Below are 7,588 nucleotides of genomic sequence, written 5' to 3' on the forward strand. Positions count from 1 at the left end.
GGCAGGAGTGTCCTCACACCAGTGGGGCCACATCAATAAAGGTGAGGAAACCGGCACATGTGGCCTCAAACCAGAGGACCCACATCACAAAGGGGCTGGGAGTGAGTCAGGAAGGAGGAGCATGAAAACACAGGACCCAAAGAATAAAAATGGTAAGGAATCCAGCAGTAGGAACCTCCCAGCAGGCGGCTCAGAGCACAGAGTCTATGGGATCTAGGCCTGAGTGAACTAACACCAGAGAGCCAACATCCTGAAACTGTGAACAACACAGGTGTTGGGACCATAGAGCAGAAGGCACATGGGGATGGGAACCTGGCAGGAGTGCCCTCACACCACTTAGCACGTATCAGAAAATGTGGGTAACCAGCAGTTAGGGCCTGATGCCAGAGGGCCTCATCACTGAGGGGAGGAGGCTCCCAGCGGGCTCCAACTGCCACCAGAGGGCCGACGTCGCCAAGGCGGGGTGTGTCAGCCAGGCAGGAGTGACCTCAGAGAAGAGGGCCCACCTCACAGAAGTGTGAGGAGCCCAACCAGGATCAGACTCTCACTGGAGGGCTCACATCACCAAGGGGATGGGAACCAGGCAGGAGTGTCCGCACACCAGTGGGGCCACATCTGCGAAAGGTGAGGAACCCAGCACATGTGGCCTCAAACCAGAGGACACACATCACCAAGGGGCTGGGAGTGAGGCAGGTGTCTGGAGGGGCACATTTAACTCTAATTTCCCACCAGGAAGAGGAATTAACCAAAGGCTCAGAGTGCCGTGCGGGACCCTGATTACGGCCTGAAGCAAACCTGCGGTTCTGTGGCCAGCTTTCAAGGAAACGAGTTAAGAAAGGAAATCACAGGCACTGTAATTCACAAACCTGCAGAGTTATAAATGACAGCTATTGGCAAAAATATATTGAAGTAAGTCTGCACAGAGGACTTGAAAACGAGGCAGAATTGCAGGAATCATATTTCAGGAGGTAGATTGGAATTGCATTTAAAGCATGTGAAAAGCGGCAGATCTTTGACAGTGATGCACTTGGACAAAAAGTGCGTATACATTTTTTCCTGAATATATTCAGGAAAAAACGCATATGCCCTTTGTGGCCAACCAAGAATTCGAGCAATGGAAATCCGCACTACAATGAACTCTCATTTCCCATTCGTCAAAAGAGTCATCTGAAAAAAGTGTAAAACCCAGAAACACAGGACAGGCCATGGAGAACAGGGAGCCTTGTTATGCTGATGGACGGGATGTAAATTGCCAACAGACACTCTGGTGATGTTTATGGTGTATGCTGAAACATCTAAAAAACAAAGCTACAGAGCCTAGGGCACTTCCACTTTTGGCCCTATAGCTTAGGAAAATTAAAATCAACAAGACACAGCCAACACAATATCCAGGGCTGCTGTGTTTACAAGAACCTCGAGTCCAGTACAAATTAAATATCCCAGAAAGAAAAAAATGGATAAAGGAGTTGTCCTACTTACGTACAATGGAATATCACTCAGCAATGAAATCAATGTCATCAGGCCTGTAGCAGCAAATTGAGTGGATTTAAGTATGATGATTCTAAGAGAAATATGTCACACAGAGAAACATAATTATCATAAGATATCACAAATAGAGGGAGTGTAAACTTGGCTACACATAAACTGAATTACAAAACCGAACAGAGTCTCACATTTAGATAAAAACTTATGCTTGCTTAACGGGAAAGTTGAGTTGGGGTGCTGTATAAAACCAGAGATTGAAATGAGCACACATACCGTTCCATAAGCCAAATATGTAATAGACAAGACCTACTCTTTGCTCAACGAAATAGACTAATCCATGGTGTATCACCTCACACCTGTTAGAATGGGCATCATCAGAAAATCTACAAACAACAAATGCTGGAAAGGGTGCGGAGATAAGGAAACCTCTTCCACTATTGTTGGGAATGTAAATTGATGCAGTCACTGTGGAGAACATTATGGAGTTTCTTATAAAACTAAGAATAGAATTACCATATAATACAGCAATCCCACTACTGGGCATATACCCAGACAAAACCATAAAACGAAAAGAGACATTCACCGCAATGTTCATTGCATCACTATTTACAATATCCAGGTAATGGAAGCAACCTAAATGCCCACAGACAGACGAATGCATAAAGATGAGGTACATATATAAAATGGAATATTACTAAGCCATAAAAAGGAATGAAATTGGGTCATTTGTAGAGACGTTGATGGATCTAGAGACTGTCATACAGAGTGAAGTAAGTCAGAAAGAGAAAAACAAATCCTGTATATAAATGCATATATGTGGAACCTAGAAAAGTTGTACAGATGAACCGTTTTGCAAGGCAGAAATAGAGCAACAGATGTAGACAACAAACGTATGGACACCAAGGGGGGAAAGCTGTTAGGGGGGTGGTGGTGGGAGGAGTTGAGTGATTGGGATTGGCATGTATACATTTCTATGTATAAAATAGGTAACCAAAAAGAACCTGCTGTATAAAAAAATAAAATTAAATTCAAAATTACAAAAAGTAAAACAGAAAAAATATTCTTCCCTTCACATACATGTATTTATATGAATAAATTATTTCCATGCTTATATCTGTAAATACAAAAAAGAGGAATAAAATCTACCTTGAACCAAAAACGAAAAAAAGAAAAAAAAACAGAACCCACCAGTTACACAGAGGAAAACCGTATCAGGGCCCTTGCTCCAGTTGTAAACAATTCTGAAGTTGGTCAGTGGTGGGGAATCATCTCCCATTCAGCCAGCATGCCCCACGCAACAAGCGTCCTCATTGCAAAGCTGGGGGCCCGTGCCGAGGCATCTGTGAGTAAACGTGGGCCGAGCCCCAGGCCAGCTGCTGCTGAAATGTTCCCACCCTTCCCAGGTAAAACACCTGAATATGTACAAGGACTTGAAAGCCTAGAGGAAGGGCCATGGAGCCACATGAGCGACAGCATGCCAGCCGACTTGGTGCCTGCAGGCCAGACAGGATGGTCCTGGCCCTGGGTGCTCTTCTGGAAGCTTTCCATTTCCCTGCCTGAGATACCCCTCCTGTCCCGGCACCCACTGCTTTCTTCCTTACTCACCTCTGCCCAGGGAGAAATTCCAGCGGCAGGTATGGGTGGCACATCCTCTTCTTTAGCAGGTGGCATCTTGGCAACTGCTGCAGAAAGTCCAGCAGAGCCCCACTCACACTGGGCCACCCACAAAGCCGTGGCCTCTCACTCCCTCCCACCAGTCCAGCCCCGAGACTGCTGACAGGGCAGAAAATGGCGTCAGGCACAGCTGCAGGTGCTCTTGCTGCCTGGAGCGGTGTTTATATTGATCTCAACCCAGGCACACCTGGGGAGGGATGGCCGGCATGGTCAGGCTTCCCAGGCCAGCCAATAATCACCCCTCAGGGGCTCACAGTTGCAGAAACTGGAACTTGCTGAATCGGCCAGGTCCAAGGAACAGGTGTGGGCTCCTGAGAGTCAGGATAGACAAGGGGCTGCAGCTCTGGCTTGTTTTCTAATTATATTATCTGGCCCATGAGTGGGAGACAACTTCAAGAAAACCATCTCCTAATGAGAAGAACCCAGGAGTCAGGGAGAGGAGGGGTGGGTGGTGGGTGGAGACAGAGGCCTGGTGCTCCGGGTGCAGTGGAAGTCTCTGGAAGACCAGGTGGAGGGAGGCCACACAGAGTGATGCCCAGGGTCACAGACCTGTCGGAGCTGCTGTTTGTTAGTTCAAGTCCTGCTCTGAGGTGCTCTGTGTCAGATCTGAGTGACAGGTGAGCTGGGAGTGCTCTGCAATGAGGGCGATGTGCATGGCTCCTGTGTGCCCAGCCCTGCCACGGTACCTGAAAGGGTAGCTCTGTATCCTGGGAGCGGCCTGACCACGAGAGCCCCATGGGCTGCAGGGGAACCTGCCAGGGGATCCTGGGGGGCCTGAAGAGAGCCCCGTGGGCTGGGGTGGGGGTGGGGTACCTGCCCAGGTGAGCTCCATATCCTGGGATTGGCCTGACCTCGAGAGCCCCATGGGCTGCTGGAGTCCTGGTAAAAGATGTCAGGACAGTCAGTGAAGCCACCGAGGATATACCTCCAGTAGTTCCTAAACCCTACACCCTGCTGGTCATTCTACTAACCACCAGGACATGGTATTCTGTATTAGTCTTCAATGAAGCCTTCTTTTGTATTCTATTAGTCCCAGAGTCACAAGAAATTTTGGCTTGTGAGTGGCAGGACTCAACATACAACTAAAACAATACTTCCGGGCCGTCTTGCCCCAAGGGTTCAAAAATTCCCACACCATCTTTGGGGAAAGCTCAGCTAAAGACCTAAAAGTTCTACCTCTGGAAAAGGAAACACTCCTTCAATATGCAGACGACATTCTGATCGCCAGCCCTACTAAGGAGACCTCTGAACTACCAAGCCAATAAAGGATACAAGTTGTCCAAGAAAAAGCTCAAATATCACAGACTATGGTGACCTGCGTGGGCTGCATTCTCACAGAAGGTCGGAGAAGCCCATCCCAGGAAAGGGAAGAAACAATTTACAGCCTTACCCATTTCTAAAACTAGAAGACAGCTTAGGGGTTCCTGGGGAGGCCAGGGTTTGCTGCTTCTGGATCCCTAACTACAGTCTACTAGCTGGGCCTCTATATGAAACACTGAAAGAAAAAGATGATGATCCTTTTGAATAGAATCCAGAAGTGGCCTTTCAAGAATGGAAAGAGCAGTCAATTCAGACCCTTGCCCTGGAACTCCCTAATTTAGCTAAACCCTTTGACCTTTACATTCCTAGTGAAATTTGAATGGCCATTGGAGTATTAGTGCAAAACCTGGGACCACTTGAAATGGAACAATGCAAGAATGCCATCCAGGTAGGATAAACTACGGTCACCAAGGGGCTTGGCCCACCGCCACATCTGGCCAAGATACTGGCAGTATCTGAAAACCTGGAAATCAGCAGCCCAAAAGGCCACCTCCCTCCTAAGGGAAAAGGACCCCACGTGGTGATCCTAACCCCCAACCATGCCCTGAAGTTGCAGGGTTTGCTCCGTGGGCACACTGACCTTGAGTGAGGAGGTCCTCCAACTCCAACCTCCAGAGAGATAACTGGGGCAAAGGGGCACCATGACGACTCGTGTGACCATCACTTGACCTGGAGTTTCTCTCATAAAACAACAAGAGTGTGTCCCAAAAGAGTAGACTACTGCTTGCAGGACTTACTGCACCCAGAGGGGAGGTAATAATCTTGGCGGGGGAACCGTATATCACGCTGTCACCATAGAAGAGCCTACAGACACTGTGATGATGGTGGCCAATAAGACCGGCTGGACTCCTGTTTACTTCAAAAGGCTGTTGACTCAGTGGCCATCATGGTCCTTCATCACCACTGACCCTGGACTGTCTGGGAGTTGAGCAGTCAGGGTGCTGACACCTGGTGCTGTTTTTACGTTAATTCAGGGGCCTAACTGAAGAAAGCACAGACTACTGGTCAGAGCATCTAGGCTGGCAGAAACGGTCAGCCTAAGGTGGCCGAACAAATGTGGGGCGGGGTGAAACTGGACCTCACAGCGTCACTGCACATCTCCTTCCTGGACCCTTAAAGGTCATTAGAATCTATAACACTACCAATACTTGTGCTCAGGCGGAGGAGCAGGGAGGCAGGAGGCCTGCGGACAAACAACGTCACCTGGAGGCTGCTGGGGAGAAGTTCAGACCCTCTCCCACAGGTATGAGGGCTCCTAACTCAGCACTCAGCAGTTACAGATGAAGGGTCTGCACCCTCAGCACTCTAAGAATGAGGAAGGGGACAAAATGCAGAAGAGGGGTTTGTCCCAGGCAAAGCCCCTTAAAAATCCCTGGGAGATAAAAATAGAATCTGGGCAATAAAATAAAGTCTAACCTTTTTTATCCTTTGTGCTTTGTCTAATTTCACGTGCTCCTAGGGTCCCGCATACAGAGGTTCAACAGCCGGCACTTCAGACCAGATTTCCTAGTGCAGAATGGCTGGGTCGACACTTCAGCTCCTGGAGCACAGTGCAGACTCCGCGATATAGAGCCTGAGCTGCAGCCAACCGGGCCCTCGAGAGCTCCGCCCCCTCCCTCCCACTGACTCTGACAGGATCTCTACACAGCAGCCCAGCCCACAGCCCACGGGGTAGCACATGCTCTCACCTCTGCATTCTCTGATCAAAATATAAAGTTTCCTTTGCTTCTGAACCAAACTCAGTCTCGATCTGTTGGCTCCAATGACACTGGGCAGGGGGACACTTGTTGGGGTCCACTCTGGAGGATCAGTAACAGAAATTGAGAACATTGTAACTTCAATGAACAGATGTGTGAGCCAAACTGTAATTAACATAGAACAGTGTATAAGGCTCGGGTAAAATAAGATGTTTCTAACACTTCCATTTGATATTTCCATCACTTTATTATAAGCAAGTTCAGTGAAAGGTTTGTCTTATTTGTCAGGTCAATACTAGAGAAACGAAGTGATTTCTTTCCAAGGATGTACATCTAATAATCTTGGTTAAAGCTTCAATCTTGTTTTAAATGCTTTTCCATTGAAAATGATACCTCTCTTTCAGCTCTCCCATTTCTGAGAAGTATAAAATCTTATAATTTATTAAGACCAAATGGGAAAGGTGGGAGGAGGGATAAATTAACAGTTTGGGATTAACACATACACACTGCTATGTATAAAATCGATCATCAACAAGGAACTACTGTACAGCACAGGGAACTACACTCAATATTTTGCAATAACCTATAAGGGGAAATAATCTGAAAAAAGAATAGATATTTTTATTGACATCATCTATTAATGACAGTTAAAATGGAACCTAAGGGAAGCCAGTGGTGAGTGCTTCTGACCCTGAAGACTTCAATCATCTAAAGTTTGGACTCTGCCTACTTCCCAAGGCCCTTAATGAACCTATGTGTAGCCGTAGCTTAAAAAATTCCCCAGTTTGGGTTGTGGAGAGACACTGATTTTGAAAAAGCCCTGGTGTCCTCCTCACATGAATGGGACACTTCCTACACCTAAAACATGCCTGTCACACCCAGAGGATGGTATACCGTCTGATCAGGAAGAGTTTGGAAAAGGCATCTCATCTCCTCATCTCCTGGTGCTCGGGTTCACCCCTCCAGCGTCTTTACGAACACTCTCCCCACTTGGAGATGTCAGCACTGTCAACATCCTGTTTGGAATTTGTCCAGAGGATGAAGCAGAAGGAGGAGGAACAATGAGAGACAAGTCCTAGGTGTTCGGACAGGCACATGTCACTCTAATTTCCAATCAGGAAGACGAATTGACTAAAAGCTAGGGTTGCCCATGGAAACAGAATAGGGCTTGAGGAAATCCCGCTGCTTTGTGGTCAGTTCCCATAAACACAAGTTGAAAAATGGAACTCAGGGCCGCTAAAATTCACGAAACTGCAGAGTTGAAAATATCTCTCACTGAAAAATGTCTTGAGGAAAGTCAGAGAAAAGAACTTGTAAGCAACGGAGAATGGCAGGAAAGGGATTGGAAGAGGTAGAAAGGACTCACCATTAAGCACAAGAAAAGGGGCTGAACATTGCCAACATTGCAGTTG

Source organism: Delphinapterus leucas, chromosome 1 (assembly GCF_059928025.1).
Source record: "Delphinapterus leucas isolate spDelLeu-1000000601 "Yukka" chromosome 1, BTC_Dleu_Yukka2, whole genome shotgun sequence".
NCBI lineage: Eukaryota > Metazoa > Chordata > Mammalia > Artiodactyla > Monodontidae > Delphinapterus > Delphinapterus leucas.